Source organism: Loxodonta africana, chromosome 8 (assembly GCF_030014295.1).
Source record: "Loxodonta africana isolate mLoxAfr1 chromosome 8, mLoxAfr1.hap2, whole genome shotgun sequence".
NCBI lineage: Eukaryota > Metazoa > Chordata > Mammalia > Proboscidea > Elephantidae > Loxodonta > Loxodonta africana.
In genome coordinates, this window is record NC_087349.1 from 19,202,807 (window position 1) to 19,222,809 (window position 20,003).

Consider the following 20,003-nt stretch of genomic DNA (forward strand, 5'->3'; position numbering starts at 1 on the left):
GTGACGCCCTGTGTTTCCACACTTTGTCCTCTTTCCCTGCAGGCCTCACTACCTTCTCAAACACCCATTTTCAGTTTGTAACACCGTTTTTGCCTTGTGTACCATCCTCCATCCTCTTCTCTTTTCTGCTCTATTACCTTCTGCGTGAAGACTACTCAAAAACGAACCTTCTCCAAACCTTCCTGTCTCCCTCTGTGGCAACTGGATAGTGAGTGATATTAAATCCGTGGACTGCACCTCTCACCCCATACCCGTTTTGCACAGTTTCCCCTCCTTCTGTGGTTGTCCCTCCTCATTCTCTCTGCCTCATCCTAAACTCGTATCCTTTCAGCCACCACTGAATACCAATTCAGTAATCTTTGAAAATTACCACCTCTACGTTCAATCATACCCACTCCTCCCCATTTGCAAGCACCTTTGCTACCCACATGCTCTACTCAGGCCACAAGACTCCATCCTGAAGTCCCCGAGGCTACCTGCCAAGCCTTCTGTTCAGGCTGTGTATTCATGTGCCATCCTATTCCTTTCCTCTATCCAACCAAACTCATTCTGGCCTTTTCCCTAATTTATCCAAGAGGCCTGCTTCTTCACGTCTCCGGCTGTTCTCTTCCCCTCTCCTCACCACTGCTATGCACCACCCACAGTCTGACCTTAATACGGTCCATGCCATTGATCTGCCCCCCTGAGATCTGCCAATATACCCAGTTCGGTAACTGCTCATTCTGCTTTCTCCTTTCCCTTCTCGGCCCCTTTGCCTATGCAAAACCCTTCACCAATTCAGAATTTTCTCTCCCCTCTTGTATGCCTGTCGTCTTCTTTCCTTTTTTTCCAATTGCCCTCTCAGTGAAAGTTTACGAATCAAGTCAGTCTCCCCCACGCAAACTTGTATACACCTTGCTACATACTCTCAATTGCTCTCCCCCTAATGAGACAGCCCGCTCCCTCCCTCCCTCCACTCTCTCTTTTCATGTGCATTTCGCCAGCTTCTAACCCCCTCTCATCTCCCCTCCAGGCAGGAGATGCCAAGGTAGTCTCAAGTGTCCACCTGATCCAAGAAGCTCACTCCTCACCAGCATCCCTCTCCATCCCATTGTCCAGTCCAATCCCTGTCTGAAGTGCTACCTTTGGGAATGGCTCCTGTCCTGGGCCAACAGAAGGTCTGGGGGCCGTGACCACCGGGGTTCTTCTCTTCTTTCTTTTTCCATCAATTTTCCCACCCAACTCGCATCCGGCCCATCGGCGTTCCATATGTGTCCTCCTCCAAATGACGGTTCACGCTGGAAGAACTCCCCCACTGTTTTTGGCCAGCCCTTCTCCTCAAGAGATACTCGCTTCGTCTTAAGTATCCATCTACAGGTCCCCTACCGTCTCCAAGCCCACTGATTGACTCAGTAGTCTTTTTTAATGGATACCTACACCCCGCCTTGATCTACCCTCAATGCTCGCACCATTTCCAGCTCCTTTACCCCCAGCCTGATTTCCCGAACCCATCGCTGTCTGAATTCACACCTATCCATCTACCATTTTCATTCCCTCACGCTGGCAACAGTCATTTTTTCTTTCTCGATCTCTCCAACCTTTCGTCCCCTGAAATGCCCGTTCCCTCCCACGTGTGTCTCCGCCATTTCCAAGTTGCTGCAGCTTCAACAACCTCATTCTGCTTCTGCCTCATCCCACCTCTCCTTTCTTCCACATGTGTCTTACTCATGCGATACCCTTTCTCCTCCTAGCCACTGGGCTCCATCGTTTGACCTTCCCCATCCTTGGACGACCTGTCGTCTGTCACATTCTCTCGTGTTTTCCAAACTTCTTACCTGATCTCTAGCTCTTGGGGCCAGTGCTACCCTTTCTCATGGATTGGCACTCTACTGCACAGCAAATTACTCTCATACCTCAACCCTGTGACGTTCTCTCAGCTACCATCTGTGAATCATTCAGCTGGATTCAGTAGTCTCTTGATGTGTGCTCCCATCTTCTTCTTCCCACAGGCTGTTCAACCAAATTCAGTCCTCCTTGCTATACAGGTACTGTGCTAAATCCACGTGCACCGCCTCTGAACCCCTCCTCATGTCCCAAGTACCCGATCTCTTCCTTTATTTCAGATCCCAGCAAATTTTGTTACCTGTAATCTTTCATTCTTGCCTTAAGAATCTTTATGTTACAGTCTTCAGACAGAGACCAGGAAGGTTCTTCCTGTAATTCTCCCCTTGCTTTCCACAGGGCATTTTGTCTTCTGCTACCGTGCTGGACCCCACGCCTACCAAGCCAACGCCAAACACAAGCGCACTTAAACTTACCTTACTTCTCTGCAGTGAGCTCTGTCTGGATGGCTACGCTGGTCTATACCACCCTCTTTCCTCCTTCTTCTACTTAGCATTCATCTCTGTTCAGTTGCTGTCTTCCAGTGTTGCCTTCCCTCCTCTGCCCCATCTTTCACACGGACACCCTGTCTAGTGCTGTCTCCTACCGTCCACACAACACACATTTACCCTGTCATGGCCGCTCCCTTCTCTCTCACATTATCCTTTAATCCTGCTCCGTCCTGAAACCCACACTTTAGATCTGCACTACTCACCCTTCGTCATGACTCCCAACTCAACACTCATCACTTTAGGTGCCTTCACGCCTACTTCCTTTGCTATGCCGTCAACTTCATCCTCGATACTTCTCTCCTAGCCCCAACTGCCTTGAGTCTGATGCTTCCATCTCCCCTGACTCAGAACCATCATCTACTCATGCTTTCCCTCTCACCCCAGCTCTCCATTGTCCCCGCTTCCACCAGTGATTCTCACCCGAGGATGCATGACCCCCAGGGTGGCCCATCAGCTTCATCTGTCAGAGTTGTTTTTGAGTGGAACCCCACTGACTCCCAGATGTTTTGATAGGCCTACCTTGGGGTCCATGCCCACAGCCCCCCCCCCTCGGGTGGAATCCACCCCCCCCATCCCCGTTAAGAATCACTGCTGTGAAAGAAGGGCCTTCTTCACTCCCTGTGCTTCACTTTCCCGTTTCATACCTCTAGCATTCTCGTACTGGTAGTTTACACACCCTACACAAAGACCTTGGCATTTCACCCACTCTGATAGAGTCCCCGCAGTCTCCTTTCGGAAACAATTCATTCCCTTTCATACGGATCCGTAGACAAACCAAGTGCCCCAAACCACACTCTGCATTAGAGTGTTTATTTCTTTCAACCCCTTCCTCAGTCTGCCAACCACTAGTATTATTAAGCCTTTCGTCAGTATCCTTGACGCCGATCCAGTCCTTCCGGTGTTTATTATTGTCCTTCGTTAACCCGCCTGCTTTAAGTGTCCATAATAAGGTGTGCAGGCAGAGGCTTCTCCCATTAGTCCTCTCGTCCCCTTACATATTTTCTCAACCAGACACTGACCTTACACCTTACTGCAAGCTACTCTACTTTTTTTTCTTTGGGGATTCAATGGTTTTCCCCAGCCTTTTCTCAATCTATGTTGATCCTTGAACCATCCACATGTAATCGTCCACCAGCTCAATTAAGTAAGATACCGTCTCAACACCTAAAGCTATGCCTGTGTCCCCCCACCTGCACCTCATAGTCCCAACCCCAGTCCCCACCACTGACCCTTCACCGTCAGATGTGTAGTAGTAAAGAGCCTGGCTGACGATTTGCACTCTTTCAATACCAGTCAAGGCTCTACGAGCCGCCGTTCCTTCCTGCCCGTTGCTCTCCACCCCTTTTGCTCTTTTCCTTCCCTGTCCCTCTCCTTGCAGGCTAGCCTCCATACCCAAAGTTCCTTCCAGTGGGCACATCGGAGGTCTACCAGCATTCCTCCATTGCTCTTCTCCTTACTTCCCCGTTTGGTGTCCAGCCTTGCTCCCTTTGACCACACTCTAGCTTTACTCATTCCCTGGTGCTTCGTGTCGTCTTTTCTGTCTTTCCCGTGTGACCCTCCCATGTCTCTGCATCAGCAATCCTCATCCTTCTCGGCATCTCATTCTTTCTTGCTGCCTTTCCTCACGTGACGCATTTCTTCCTTTCCCCGCTCTACGGCCGCAGTACAACACCGTCTTCTACATGGCCCGTATTCCTCTGTACTACCAACCTCCTGTGATTTGAATGGCTTCCGTCATCTTTCGTCCATCGTGTGCTCCCTTCTCTGGCTTCCGGTCACCACTGAAACTCTCTCTTTCCTCTGGCTCCCCCAGGTTCCTCACAGAATGCATTCACTTTCACAAGACCTGACCCTCCCTCCATTCTGGCTACTGCCCGCCCTTGGAAACCACTCTTCTTTCGCCTCTCCTACCTGGGGCTTTCTTCTTCCCTCTCCCGTTTAAACACACGCTTTCCCACCATCTTTACATGCCGATTCGCTGCTTCGTTCTTGCGTCCTCTTCTCACCTCCATTACTTCCATGTAGCCCTGATGCAGCGCCATGTAGCCTCTCTGCCATTCAAACGGCTCTACCTACTCCTAGGTGACGCCCTGTGTTTCCACACTTTGTCCTCTTTCCCTGCAGGCCTCACTACCTTCTCAAACACCCATTTTCAGTTTGTAACACCGTTTTTGCCTTGTGTACCATCCTCCATCCTCTTCTCTTTTCTGCTCTATTACCTTCTGCGTGAAGACTACTCAAAAACGAACCTTCTCCAAACCTTCCTGTCTCCCTCTCTGGCAACTGGATAGTGAGTGATATTAAATCCGTGGACTGCACCTCTCACCCCATACCCGTTTTGCACAGTTTCCCCTCCTTCTGTGGTTGTCCCTCCTCATTCTCTCTGCCTCATCCTAAACTCGTATCCTTTCAGCCACCACTGAATACCAATTCAGTAATCTTTGAAAATTACCACCTCTACGTTCAATCATACCCACTCCTCCCCATTTGCAAGCACCTTTGCTACCCACATGCTGTACTCAGTCCACAAGACTCCATCCTGAAGTCCCCGAGGCTACCTGCCAAGCCTTCTGTTCAGGCTGTGTATTCATGTGCCATCCTATTCCTTTCCTCTATCCAACCAAACTCATTCTGGCCTTTTCCCTAATTTATCCAAGAGGCCTGCTTCTTCACGTCTCCGGCTGTTCTCTTCCCCTCTCCTCACCACTGCTATGCACCACCCACAGTCTGACCTTAATACGGTCCATGCCATTGATCTGCCCCCCTGAGATCTGCCAATATACCCAGTTCGGTAACTGCTCATTCTGCTTTCTCCTTTCCCTTCTCGGCCCCTTTGCCTATGCAAAACCCTTCACCAATTCAGAATTTTCTCTCCCCTCTTGTATGCCTGTCGTCTTCTTTCCTTTTTTTCCAATTGCCCTCTCAGTGAAAGTTTACGAATCAAGTCAGTCTCCCCCACGCAAACTTGTATACACCTTGCTACATACTCTCAATTGCTCTCCCCCTAATGAGACAGCCCGCTCCCTCCCTCCCTCCACTCTCTCTTTTCATGTGCATTTCGCCAGCTTCTAACCCCCTCTCATCTCCCCTCCAGGCAGGAGATGCCAAGGTAGTCTCAAGTGTCCACCTGATCCAAGAAGCTCACTCCTCACCAGCATCCCTCTCCATCCCATTGTCCAGTCCAATCCCTGTCTGAAGTGCTGCCTTTGGGAATGGCTCCTGTCCTGGGCCAACAGAAGGTCTGGGGGCCGTGACCACCGGGGTTCTTCTCTTCTTTCTTTTTCCATCAATTTTCCCACCCAACTCGCATCCGGCCCATCGGCGTTCCATATGTGTCCTCCTCCAAATGACGGTTCACGCTGGAAGAACTCCCCCACTGTTTTTGGCCAGCCCTTCTCCTCAAGAGATACTCGCTTCGTCTTAAGTATCCATCTACAGGTCCCCTACCGTCTCCAAGCCCACTGATTGACTCAGTAGTCTTTTTTAATGGATACCTACACCCCGCCTTGATCTACCCTCAATGCTCGCACCATTTCCAGCTCCTTTACCCCCAGCCTGATTTCCCGAACCCATCGCTGTCTGAATTCACACCTATCCATCTACCATTTTCATTCCCTCACGCTGGCAACAGTCATTTTTTCTTTCTCGATCTCTCCAACCTTTCGTCCCCTGAAATGCCCGTTCCCTCCCACGTGTGTCTCCGCCATTTCCAAGTTGCTGCAGCTTCAACAACCTCATTCTGCTTCTGCCTCATCCCACCTCTCCTTTCTTCCACATGTGTCTTACTCATGCGATACCCTTTCTCCTCCTAGCCACTGGGCTCCATCGTTTGACCTTCCCCATCCTTGGACGACCTGTCGTCTGTCACATTCTCTCGTGTTTTCCAAACTTCTTACCTGATCTCTAGCTCTTGGGGCCAGTGCTACCCTTTCTCATGGATTGGCACTCTACTGCACAGCAAATTACTCTCATACCTCAACCCTGTGACGTTCTCTCAGCTACCATCTGTGAATCATTCAGCTGGATTCAGTAGTCTCTTGATGTGTGCTCCCATCTTCTTCTTCCCACAGGCTGTTCAACCAAATTCAGTCCTCCTTGCTATACAGGTACTGTGCTAAATCCACGTGCACCGCCTCTGAACCCCTCCTCATGTCCCAAGTACCCGATCTCTTCCTTTATTTCAGATCCCAGCAAATTTTGTTACCTGTAATCTTTCATTCTTGCCTTAAGAATCTTTATGTTACAGTCTTCAGACAGAGACCAGGAAGGTTCTTCCTGTAATTCTCCCCTTGCTTTCCACAGGGCATTTTGTCTTCTGCTACCGTGCTGGACCCCACGCCTACCAAGCCAACGCCAAACACAAGCGCACTTAAACTTACCTTACTTCTCTGCAGTGAGCTCTGTCTGGATGGCTACGCTGGTCTATACCACCCTCTTTCCTCCTTCTTCTACTTAGCATTCATCTCTGTTCAGTTGCTGTCTTCCAGTGTTGCCTTCCCTCCTCTGCCCCATCTTTCACACGGACACCCTGTCTAGTGCTGTCTCCTACCGTCCACACAACACACATTTACCCTGTCATGGCCGCTCCCTTCTCTCTCACATTATCCTTTAATCCTGCTCCGTCCTGAAACCCACACTTTAGATCTGCACTACTCACCCTTCGTCATGACTCCCAACTCAACACTCATCACTTTAGGTGCCTTCACGCCTACTTCCTTTGCTATGCCGTCAACTTCATCCTCGATACTTCTCTCCTAGCCCCAACTGCCTTGAGTCTGATGCTTCCATCTCCCCTGACTCAGAACCATCATCTACTCATGCTTTCCCTCTCACCCCAGCTCTCCATTGTCCCCGCTTCCACCAGTGATTCTCACCCGAGGATGCATGACCCCCAGGGTGGCCCATCAGCTTCATCTGTCAGAGTTGTTTTTGAGTGGAACCCCACTGACTCCCAGATGTTTTGATAGGCCTACCTTGGGGTCCATGCCCACAGCCCCCCCCCCCTCGGGTGGAATCCACCCCCCCCATCCCCGTTAAGAATCACTGCTGTGAAAGAAGGGCCTTCTTCACTCCCTGTGCTTCACTTTCCCGTTTCATACCTCTAGCATTCTCGTACTGGTAGTTTACACACCCTACACAAAGACCTTGGCATTTCACCCACTCTGATAGAGTCCCCGCAGTCTCCTTTCGGAAACAATTCATTCCCTTTCATACGGATCCGTAGACAAACCAAGTGCCCCAAACCACACTCTGCATTAGAGTGTTTATTTCTTTCAACCCCTTCCTCAGTCTGCCAACCACTAGTATTATTAAGCCTTTCGTCAGTATCCTTGACGCCGATCCAGTCCTTCCGGTGTTTATTATTGTCCTTCGTTAACCCGCCTGCTTTAAGTGTCCATAATAAGGTGTGCAGGCAGAGGCTTCTCCCATTAGTCCTCTCGTCCCCTTACATATTTTCTCAACCAGACACTGACCTTACACCTTACTGCAAGCTACTCTACTTTTTTTTCTTTGGGGATTCAATGGTTTTCCCCAGCCTTTTCTCAATCTATGTTGATCCTTGAACCATCCACATGTAATCGTCCACCAGCTCAATTAAGTAAGATACCGTCTCAACACCTAAAGCTATGCCTGTGTCCCCCCACCTGCACCTCATAGTCCCAACCCCAGTCCCCACCACTGACCCTTCACCGTCAGATGTGTAGTAGTAAAGAGCCTGGCTGACGATTTGCACTCTTTCAATACCAGTCAAGGCTCTACGAGCCGCCGTTCCTTCCTGCCCGTTGCTCTCCACCCCTTTTGCTCTTTTCCTTCCCTGTCCCTCTCCTTGCAGGCTAGCCTCCATACCCAAAGTTCCTTCCAGTGGGCACATCGGAGGTCTACCAGCATTCCTCCATTGCTCTTCTCCTTACTTCCCCGTTTGGTGTCCAGCCTTGCTCCCTTTGACCACACTCTAGCTTTACTCATTCCCTGGTGCTTCGTGTCGTCTTTTCTGTCTTTCCCGTGTGACCCTCCCATGTCTCTGCATCAGCAATCCTCATCCTTCTCGGCATCTCATTCTTTCTTGCTGCCTTTCCTCACGTGACGCATTTCTTCCTTTCCCCGCTCTACGGCCGCAGTACAACACCGTCTTCTACATGGCCCGTATTCCTCTGTACTACCAACCTCCTGTGATTTGAATGGCTTCCGTCATCTTTCGTCCATCGTGTGCTCCCTTCTCTGGCTTCCGGTCACCACTGAAACTCTCTCTTTCCTCTGGCTCCCCCAGGTTCCTCACAGAATGCATTCACTTTCACAAGACCTGACCCTCCCTCCATTCTGGCTACTGCCCGCCCTTGGAAACCACTCTTCTTTCGCCTCTCCTACCTGGGGCTTTCTTCTTCCCTCTCCCGTTTAAACACACGCTTTCCCACCATCTTTACATGCCGATTCGCTGCTTCGTTCTTGCGTCCTCTTCTCACCTCCATTACTTCCATGTAGCCCTGATGCAGCGCCATGTAGCCTCTCTGCCATTCAAACGGCTCTACCTACTCCTAGGTGACGCCCTGTGTTTCCACACTTTGTCCTCTTTCCCTGCAGGCCTCACTACCTTCTCAAACACCCATTTTCAGTTTGTAACACCGTTTTTGCCTTGTGTACCATCCTCCATCCTCTTCTCTTTTCTGCTCTATTACCTTCTGCGTGAAGACTACTCAAAAACGAACCTTCTCCAAACCTTCCTGTCTCCCTCTCTGGCAACTGGATAGTGAGTGATATTAAATCCGTGGACTGCACCTCTCACCCCATACCCGTTTTGCACAGTTTCCCCTCCTTCTGTGGTTGTCCCTCCTCATTCTCTCTGCCTCATCCTAAACTCGTATCCTTTCAGCCACCACTGAATACCAATTCAGTAATCTTTGAAAATTACCACCTCTACGTTCAATCATACCCACTCCTCCCCATTTGCAAGCACCTTTGCTACCCACATGCTGTACTCAGTCCACAAGACTCCATCCTGAAGTCCCCGAGGCTACCTGCCAAGCCTTCTGTTCAGGCTGTGTATTCATGTGCCATCCTATTCCTTTCCTCTATCCAACCAAACTCATTCTGGCCTTTTCCCTAATTTATCCAAGAGGCCTGCTTCTTCACGTCTCCGGCTGTTCTCTTCCCCTCTCCTCACCACTGCTATGCACCACCCACAGTCTGACCTTAATACGGTCCATGCCATTGATCTGCCCCCCTGAGATCTGCCAATATACCCAGTTCGGTAACTGCTCATTCTGCTTTCTCCTTTCCCTTCTCGGCCCCTTTGCCTATGCAAAACCCTTCACCAATTCAGAATTTTCTCTCCCCTCTTGTATGCCTGTCGTCTTCTTTCCTTTTTTTCCAATTGCCCTCTCAGTGAAAGTTTACGAATCAAGTCAGTCTCCCCCACGCAAACTTGTATACACCTTGCTACATACTCTCAATTGCTCTCCCCCTAATGAGACAGCCCGCTCCCTCCCTCCCTCCACTCTCTCTTTTCATGTGCATTTCGCCAGCTTCTAACCCCCTCTCATCTCCCCTCCAGGCAGGAGATGCCAAGGTAGTCTCAAGTGTCCACCTGATCCAAGAAGCTCACTCCTCACCAGCATCCCTCTCCATCCCATTGTCCAGTCCAATCCCTGTCTGAAGTGCTGCCTTTGGGAATGGCTCCTGTCCTGGGCCAACAGAAGGTCTGGGGGCCGTGACCACCGGGGTTCTTCTCTTCTTTCTTTTTCCATCAATTTTCCCACCCAACTCGCATCCGGCCCATCGGCGTTCCATATGTGTCCTCCTCCAAATGACGGTTCACGCTGGAAGAACTCCCCCACTGTTTTTGGCCAGCCCTTCTCCTCAAGAGATACTCGCTTCGTCTTAAGTATCCATCTACAGGTCCCCTACCGTCTCCAAGCCCACTGATTGACTCAGTAGTCTTTTTTAATGGATACCTACACCCCGCCTTGATCTACCCTCAATGCTCGCACCATTTCCAGCTCCTTTACCCCCAGCCTGATTTCCCGAACCCATCGCTGTCTGAATTCACACCTATCCATCTACCATTTTCATTCCCTCACGCTGGCAACAGTCATTTTTTCTTTCTCGATCTCTCCAACCTTTCGTCCCCTGAAATGCCCGTTCCCTCCCACGTGTGTCTCCGCCATTTCCAAGTTGCTGCAGCTTCAACAACCTCATTCTGCTTCTGCCTCATCCCACCTCTCCTTTCTTCCACATGTGTCTTACTCATGCGATACCCTTTCTCCTCCTAGCCACTGGGCTCCATCGTTTGACCTTCCCCATCCTTGGATGACCTGTCGTCTGTCACATTCTCTCGTGTTTTCCAAACTTCTCACCTGATCTCTAGCTCTTGGGGCCAGTGCTACCCTTTCTCATGGATTGGCACTCTACTGCACAGCAAATTACTCTCATACCTCAACCCTGTGACGTTCTCTCAGCTACCATCTGTGAATCATTCAGCTGGATTCAGTAGTCTCTTGATGTGTGCTCCCATCTTCTTCTTCCCACAGGCTGTTCAACCAAATTCAGTCCTCCTTGCTATACAGGTACTGTGCTAAATCCACGTGCACCGCCTCTGAACCCCTCCTCATGTCCCAAGTACCCGATCTCTTCCTTTATTTCAGATCCCAGCAAATTTTGTTACCTGTAATCTTTCATTCTTGCCTTAAGAATCTTTATGTTACAGTCTTCAGACAGAGACCAGGAAGGTTCTTCCTGTAATTCTCCCCTTGCTTTCCACAGGGCATTTTGTCTTCTGCTACCGTGCTGGACCCCACGCCTACCAAGCCAACGCCAAACACAAGCGCACTTAAACTTACCTTACTTCTCTGCAGTGAGCTCTGTCTGGATGGCTACGCTGGTCTATACCACCCTCTTTCCTCCTTCTTCTACTTAGCATTCATCTCTGTTCAGTTGCTGTCTTCCAGTGTTGCCTTCCCTCCTCTGCCCCATCTTTCACACGGACACCCTGTCTAGTGCTGTCTCCTACCGTCCACACAACACACATTTACCCTGTCATGGCCGCTCCCTTCTCTCTCACATTATCCTTTAATCCTGCTCCGTCCTGAAACCCACACTTTAGATCTGCACTACTCACCCTTCGTCATGACTCCCAACTCAACACTCATCACTTTAGGTGCCTTCACGCCTACTTCCTTTGCTATGCCGTCAACTTCATCCTCGATACTTCTCTCCTAGCCCCAACTGCCTTGAGTCTGATGCTTCCATCTCCCCTGACTCAGAACCATCATCTACTCATGCTTTCCCTCTCACCCCAGCTCTCCATTGTCCCCGCTTCCACCAGTGATTCTCACCCGAGGATGCATGACCCCCAGGGTGGCCCATCAGCTTCATCTGTCAGAGTTGTTTTTGAGTGGAACCCCACTGACTCCCAGATGTTTTGATAGGCCTACCTTGGGGTCCATGCCCACAGCCCCCCCCCCCTCGGGTGGAATCCACCCCCCCCATCCCCGTTAAGAATCACTGCTGTGAAAGAAGGGCCTTCTTCACTCCCTGTGCTTCACTTTCCCGTTTCATACCTCTAGCATTCTCGTACTGGTAGTTTACACACCCTACACAAAGACCTTGGCATTTCACCCACTCTGATAGAGTCCCCGCAGTCTCCTTTCGGAAACAATTCATTCCCTTTCATACGGATCCGTAGACAAACCAAGTGCCCCAAACCACACTCTGCATTAGAGTGTTTATTTCTTTCAACCCCTTCCTCAGTCTGCCAACCACTAGTATTATTAAGCCTTTCGTCAGTATCCTTGACGCCGATCCAGTCCTTCCGGTGTTTATTATTGTCCTTCGTTAACCCGCCTGCTTTAAGTGTCCATAATAAGGTGTGCAGGCAGAGGCTTCTCCCATTAGTCCTCTCGTCCCCTTACATATTTTCTCAACCAGACACTGACCTTACACCTTACTGCAAGCTACTCTACTTTTTTTTCTTTGGGGATTCAATGGTTTTCCCCAGCCTTTTCTCAATCTATGTTGATCCTTGAACCATCCACATGTAATCGTCCACCAGCTCAATTAAGTAAGATACCGTCTCAACACCTAAAGCTATGCCTGTGTCCCCCCACCTGCACCTCATAGTCCCAACCCCAGTCCCCACCACTGACCCTTCACCGTCAGATGTGTAGTAGTAAAGAGCCTGGCTGACGATTTGCACTCTTTCAATACCAGTCAAGGCTCTACGAGCCGCCGTTCCTTCCTGCCCGTTGCTCTCCACCCCTTTTGCTCTTTTCCTTCCCTGTCCCTCTCCTTGCAGGCTAGCCTCCATACCCAAAGTTCCTTCCAGTGGGCACATCGGAGGTCTACCAGCATTCCTCCATTGCTCTTCTCCTTACTTCCCCGTTTGGTGTCCAGCCTTGCTCCCTTTGACCACACTCTAGCTTTACTCATTCCCTGGTGCTTCGTGTCGTCTTTTCTGTCTTTCCCGTGTGACCCTCCCATGTCTCTGCATCAGCAATCCTCATCCTTCTCGGCATCTCATTCTTTCTTGCTGCCTTTCCTCACGTGACGCATTTCTTCCTTTCCCCGCTCTACGGCCGCAGTACAACACCGTCTTCTACATGGCCCGTATTCCTCTGTACTACCAACCTCCTGTGATTTGAATGGCTTCCGTCATCTTTCGTCCATCGTGTGCTCCCTTCTCTGGCTTCCGGTCACCACTGAAACTCTCTCTTTCCTCTGGCTCCCCCAGGTTCCTCACAGAATGCATTCACTTTCACAAGACCTGACCCTCCCTCCATTCTGGCTACTGCCCGCCCTTGGAAACCACTCTTCTTTCGCCTCTCCTACCTGGGGCTTTCTTCTTCCCTCTCCCGTTTAAACACACGCTTTCCCACCATCTTTACATGCCGATTCGCTGCTTCGTTCTTGCGTCCTCTTCTCACCTCCATTACTTCCATGTAGCCCTGATGCAGCGCCATGTAGCCTCTCTGCCATTCAAACGGCTCTACCTACTCCTAGGTGACGCCCTGTGTTTCCACACTTTGTCCTCTTTCCCTGCAGGCCTCACTACCTTCTCAAACACCCATTTTCAGTTTGTAACACCGTTTTTGCCTTGTGTACCATCCTCCATCCTCTTCTCTTTTCTGCTCTATTACCTTCTGCGTGAAGACTACTCAAAAACGAACCTTCTCCAAACCTTCCTGTCTCCCTCTGTGGCAACTGGATAGTGAGTGATATTAAATCCGTGGACTGCACCTCTCACCCCATACCCGTTTTGCACAGTTTCCCCTCCTTCTGTGGTTGTCCCTCCTCATTCTCTCTGCCTCATCCTAAACTCGTATCCTTTCAGCCACCACTGAATACCAATTCAGTAATCTTTGAAAATTACCACCTCTACGTTCAATCATACCCACTCCTCCCCATTTGCAAGCACCTTTGCTACCCACATGCTGTACTCAGTCCACAAGACTCCATCCTGAAGTCCCCGAGGCTACCTGCCAAGCCTTCTGTTCAGGCTGTGTATTCATGTGCCATCCTATTCCTTTCCTCTATCCAACCAAACTCATTCTGGCCTTTTCCCTAATTTATCCAAGAGGCCTGCTTCTTCACGTCTCCGGCTGTTCTCTTCCCCTCTCCTCACCACTGCTATGCACCACCCACAGTCTGACCTTAATACGGTCCATGCCATTGATCTGCCCCCCTGAGATCTGCCAATATACCCAGTTCGGTAACTGCTCATTCTGCTTTCTCCTTTCCCTTCTCGGCCCCTTTGCCTATGCAAAACCCTTCACCAATTCAGAATTTTCTCTCCCCTCTTGTATGCCTGTCGTCTTCTTTCCTTTTTTTCCAATTGCCCTCTCAGTGAAAGTTTACGAATCAAGTCAGTCTCCCCCACGCAAACTTGTATACACCTTGCTACATACTCTCAATTGCTCTCCCCCTAATGAGACAGCCCGCTCCCTCCCTCCCTCCACTCTCTCTTTTCATGTGCATTTCGCCAGCTTCTAACCCCCTCTCATCTCCCCTCCAGGCAGGAGATGCCAAGGTAGTCTCAAGTGTCCACCTGATCCAAGAAGCTCACTCCTCACCAGCATCCCTCTCCATCCCATTGTCCAGTCCAATCCCTGTCTGAAGTGCTACCTTTGGGAATGGCTCCTGTCCTGGGCCAACAGAAGGTCTGGGGGCCGTGACCACCGGGGTTCTTCTCTTCTTTCTTTTTCCATCAATTTTCCCACCCAACTCGCATCCGGCCCATCGGCGTTCCATATGTGTCCTCCTCCAAATGACGGTTCACGCTGGAAGAACTCCCCCACTGTTTTTGGCCAGCCCTTCTCCTCAAGAGATACTCGCTTCGTCTTAAGTATCCATCTACAGGTCCCCTACCGTCTCCAAGCCCACTGATTGACTCAGTAGTCTTTTTTAATGGATACCTACACCCCGCCTTGATCTACCCTCAATGCTCGCACCATTTCCAGCTCCTTTACCCCCAGCCTGATTTCCCGAACCCATCGCTGTCTGAATTCACACCTATCCATCTACCATTTTCATTCCCTCACGCTGGCAACAGTCATTTTTTCTTTCTCGATCTCTCCAACCTTTCGTCCCCTGAAATGCCCGTTCCCTCCCACGTGTGTCTCCGCCATTTCCAAGTTGCTGCAGCTTCAACAACCTCATTCTGCTTCTGCCTCATCCCACCTCTCCTTTCTTCCACATGTGTCTTACTCATGCGATACCCTTTCTCCTCCTAGCCACTGGGCTCCATCGTTTGACCTTCCCCATCCTTGGATGACCTGTCGTCTGTCACATTCTCTCGTGTTTTCCAAACTTCTCACCTGATCTCTAGCTCTTGGGGCCAGTGCTACCCTTTCTCATGGATTGGCACTCTACTGCACAGCAAATTACTCTCATACCTCAACCCTGTGACGTTCTCTCAGCTACCATCTGTGAATCATTCAGCTGGATTCAGTAGTCTCTTGATGTGTGCTCCCATCTTCTTCTTCCCACAGGCTGTTCAACCAAATTCAGTCCTCCTTGCTATACAGGTACTGTGCTAAATCCACGTGCACCGCCTCTGAACCCCTCCTCATGTCCCAAGTACCCGATCTCTTCCTTTATTTCAGATCCCAGCAAATTTTGTTACCTGTAATCTTTCATTCTTGCCTTAAGAATCTTTATGTTACAGTCTTCAGACAGAGACCAGGAAGGTTCTTCCTGTAATTCTCCCCTTGCTTTCCACAGGGCATTTTGTCTTCTGCTACCGTGCTGGACCCCACGCCTACCAAGCCAACGCCAAACACAAGCGCACTTAAACTTACCTTACTTCTCTGCAGTGAGCTCTGTCTGGATGGCTACGCTGGTCTATACCACCCTCTTTCCTCCTTCTTCTACTTAGCATTCATCTCTGTTCAGTTGCTGTCTTCCAGTGTTGCCTTCCCTCCTCTGCCCCATCTTTCACACGGACACCCTGTCTAGTGCTGTCTCCTACCGTCCACACAACACACATTTACCCTGTCATGGCCACTCCCTTCTCTCTCACATTATCCTTTAATCCTGCTCCGTCCTGAAACCCACACTTTAGATCTGCACTACTCACCCTTCGTCATGACTCCCAACTCAACACTCATCACTTTAGGTGCCTTCACGCCTACTTCCTTTGCTATGCCGTCAACTTCATCCTCGATACTTCTCTCCTAGCCCCAACTGCCTTGAGTCTGATGCTTCCATCTCCCCTGACTCAGAACCATCATCTACTCATGCTTTCCCTCTCACCCCAGCTCTCCATTGTCCCCCCTTCCACCAGTGATTCTCACCCGAGGATGCATGACCCCCAGGGTGGCCCATCAGCTTCATCTGTCAGAGTTGTTTTTGAGTGGAACCCCACTGACTCCCAGATGTTTTGATAGGCCTACCTTGGGGTCCATGCCCACAGCCCCCCCCCTCGGGTGGAATCCACCCCCCCATCCCCGTTAAGAATCACTGCTGTGAAAGAAGGGCCTTCTTCACTCCCTGTGCTTCACTTTCCCGTTTCATACCTCTAGCATTCTCGTACTGGTAGTTTACACACCCTACACAAAGACCTTGGCATTTCACCCACTCTGATAGAGTCCCCGCAGTCTCCTTTCGGAAACAATTCATTCCCTTTCATACGGATCCGTCGACAAACCAAGTGCCCCAAACCACACTCTGCATTAGAGTGTTTATTTCTTTCAACCCCTTCCTCAGTCTGCCAACCACTAGTATTATTAAGCCTTTCGTCAGTATCCTTGACGCCGATCCAGTCCTTCCGGTGTTTATTATTGTCCTTCGTTAACCCGCCTGCTTTAAGTGTCCATAATAAGGTGTGCAGGCAGAGGCTTCTCCCATTAGTCCTCTCGTCCCCTTACATATTTTCTCAACCAGACACTGACCTTACACCTTACTGCAAGCTACTCTACTTTTTTTTCTTTGTGGATTCAATGGTTTTCCCCAGCCTTTTCTCAATCTATGTTGATCCTTGAACCATCCACATGTAATCGTCCACCAGCTCAATTAAGTAAGATACCGTCTCAACACCTAAAGCTATGCCTGTGTTCCCCCACCTGCACCTCATAGTCCCAACCCCAGTCCCCACCACTGACCCTTCACCGTCGGATGTGTAGTAGTAAAGAGCCTGGCTGACGATTTGCACTCTTTCAATACCAGTCAAGGCTCTACGAGCCGCCGTTCCTTCCTGCCCGTTGCTCTCCACCCCTTTTGCTCTTTTCCTTCCCTGTCCCTCTCCTTGCAGGCTAGCCTCCATACCCAAAGTTCCTTCCAGTGGGCACATCGGAGGTCTACCAGCATTCCTCCATTGCTCTTCTCCTTACTTCCCCGTTTGGTGTCCAGCCTTGCTCCCTTTGACCACACTCTAGCTTTACTCATTCCCTGGTGCTTCGTGTCGTCTTTTCTGTCTTTCCCGTGTGACCCTCCCATGTCTCTGCATCAGCAATCCTCATCCTTCTCGGCATCTCATTCTTTCTTGCTGCCTTTCCTCACGTGACGCATTTCTTCCTTTCCCCGCTCTACGGCCGCAGTACAACACCGTCTTCTACATGGCCCGTATTCCTCTGTACTACCAACCTCCTGTGATTTGAATGGCTTCCGTCATCTTTCGTCCATCGTGTGCTCCCTTCTCTGGCTTCCGGTCACCACTGAAACTCTCTCTTTCCTCTGGCTCCCCCAGGTTCCTCACAGAATGCATTCACTTTCACAAGACCTGACCCTCCCTCCATTCTGGCTACTGCCCGCCCTTGGAAACCACTCTTCTTTCGCCTCTCCTACCTGGGGCTTTCTTCTTCCCTCTCCCGTTTAAACACACGCTTTCCCACCATCTTTACATGCCGATTCGCTGCTTCGTTCTTGCGTCCTCTTCTCACCTCCATTACTTCCATGTAGCCCTGATGCAGCGCCATGTAGCCTCTCTGCCATTCAAACGGCTCTACCTACTCCTAGGTGACGCCCTGTGTTTCCACACTTTGTCCTCTTTCCCTGCAGGCCTCACTACCTTCTCAAACACCCATTTTCAGTTTGTAACACCGTTTTTGCCTTGTGTACCATCCTCCATCCTCTTCTCTTTTCTGCTCTATTACCTTCTGCGTGAAGACTACTCAAAAACGAACCTTCTCCAAACCTTCCTGTCTCCCTCTCTGGCAACTGGATAGTGGGTGATATTAAATCCGTGGACTGCACCTCTCACCCCATACCCGTTTTGCACAGTTTCCCCTCCTTCTGTGGTTGTCCCTCCTCATTCTCTCTGCCTCATCCTAAACTCGTATCCTTTCAGCCACCACTGAATACCAATTCAGTAATCTTTGAAAATTACCACCTCTACGTTCAATCATACCCACTCCTCCCCATTTGCAAGCACCTTTGCTACCCACATGCTCTACTCAGGCCACAAGACTCCATCCTGAAGTCCCCGAGGCTACCTGCCAAGCCTTCTGTTCAGGCTGTGTATTCATGTGCCATCCTATTCCTTTCCTCTATCCAACCAAACTCATTCTGGCCTTTTCCCTAATTTATCCAAGAGGCCTGCTTCTTCACGTCTCCGGCTGTTCTCTTCCCCTCTCCTCACCACTGCTATGCACCACCCACAGTCTGACCTTAATACGGTCCATGCCATTGATCTGCCCCCCCTGAGATCTGCCAATATACCCAGTTCGGTAACTGCTCATTCTGCTTTCTCCTTTCCCTTCTCGGCCCCTTTGCCTATGCAAAACCCTTCACCAATTCAGAATTTTCTCTCCCCTCTTGTATGCCTGTCGTCTTCTTTCCTTTTTTTCCAATTGCCCTCTAAGTGAAAGTTTACGAATCAAGTCAGTCTCCCCCACGCAAACTTGTATACACCTTGCTACATACTCTCAATTGCTCTCCCCCTAATGAGACAGCCCGCTCCCTCCCTCCCTCCACTCTCTCTTTTCATGTGCATTTCGCCAGCTTCTAACCCCCTCTCATCTCCCCTCCAGGCAGGAGATGCCAAGGTAGTCTCAAGTGTCCACCTGATCCAAGAAGCTCACTCCTCACCAGCATCCCTCTCCATCCCATTGTCCAGTCCAATCCCTGTCTGAAGTGCTGCCTTTGGGAAAGGCTCCTGTCCTGGGCCAACAGAAGGTCTGGGGGCCGTGACCACCGGGGTTCTTCTCTTCTTTCTTTTTCCATCAATTTTCCCACCCAACTCGCATCCGGCCCATCGGCGTTCGATATGTGTCCTCCTCCAAATGACGGTTCACGCTGGAAGAACTCCCCCACTGTTTTTGGCCAGCCCTTCTCCTCAAGAGATACTCGCTTCGTCTTAAGTATCCATCTACAGGTCCCCTACCGTCTCCAAGCCCACTGATTGACTCAGTAGTCTTTTTTAATGGATACCTACACCCCGCCTTGATCTACCCTCAATGCTCGCACCATTTCCAGCTCCTTTACCCCCAGCCTGATTTCCCGAACCCATCGCTGTCTGAATTCACACCTATCCATCTACCATTTTCATTCCCTCACGCTGGCAACAGTCATTTTTTCTTTCTCGATCTCTCCAACCTTTCGTCCCCTGAAATGCCCGTTCCCTCCCACGTGTGTCTCCGCCATTTCCAAGTTGCTGCAGCTTCAACAACCTCATTCTGCTTCTGCCTCATCCCACCTCTCCTTTCTTCCACATGTGTCTTACTCATGCGATACCCTTTCTCCTCCTAGCCACTGGGCTCCATCGTTTGACCTTCCCCATCCTTGGACGACCTGTCGTCTGTCACATTCTCTCGTGTTTTCCAAACTTCTCACCTGATCTCTAGCTCTTGGGGCCAGTGCTACCCTTTCTCATGGATTGGCACTCTACTGCACAGCAAATTACTCTCATACCTCAACCCTGTGACGTTCTCTCAGCTACCATCTGTGAATCATTCAGCTGGATTCAGTAGTCTCTTGATGTGTGCTCCCATCTTCTTCTTCCCACAGGCTGTTCAACCAAATTCAGTCCTCCTTGCTATACAGGTACTGTGCTAAATCCACGTGCACCGCCTCTGAACCCCTCCTCATGTCCCAAGTACCCGATCTCTCTCTTTATTTCAGATCCCAACAAATTGTGTTGCCTGTAATCTTTCATTCTTGCCTTAAGAATCTTTATGTTACAGTCTTCAGACAGAGACCAGGAAG

The 20,003-nt window shown here is 50.2% G+C and overlaps 1 protein-coding gene across 1 annotated transcript in view; it reads left to right on the forward strand.

Moving 5' to 3' along the window:
- COPG2 (COPI coat complex subunit gamma 2) overlaps positions 1-20,003 on the forward strand; it is a 524,466-nt gene that overhangs the window by 316,425 nt on the left and 188,038 nt on the right. The gene's annotated exons all lie outside the window — the stretch shown is intronic.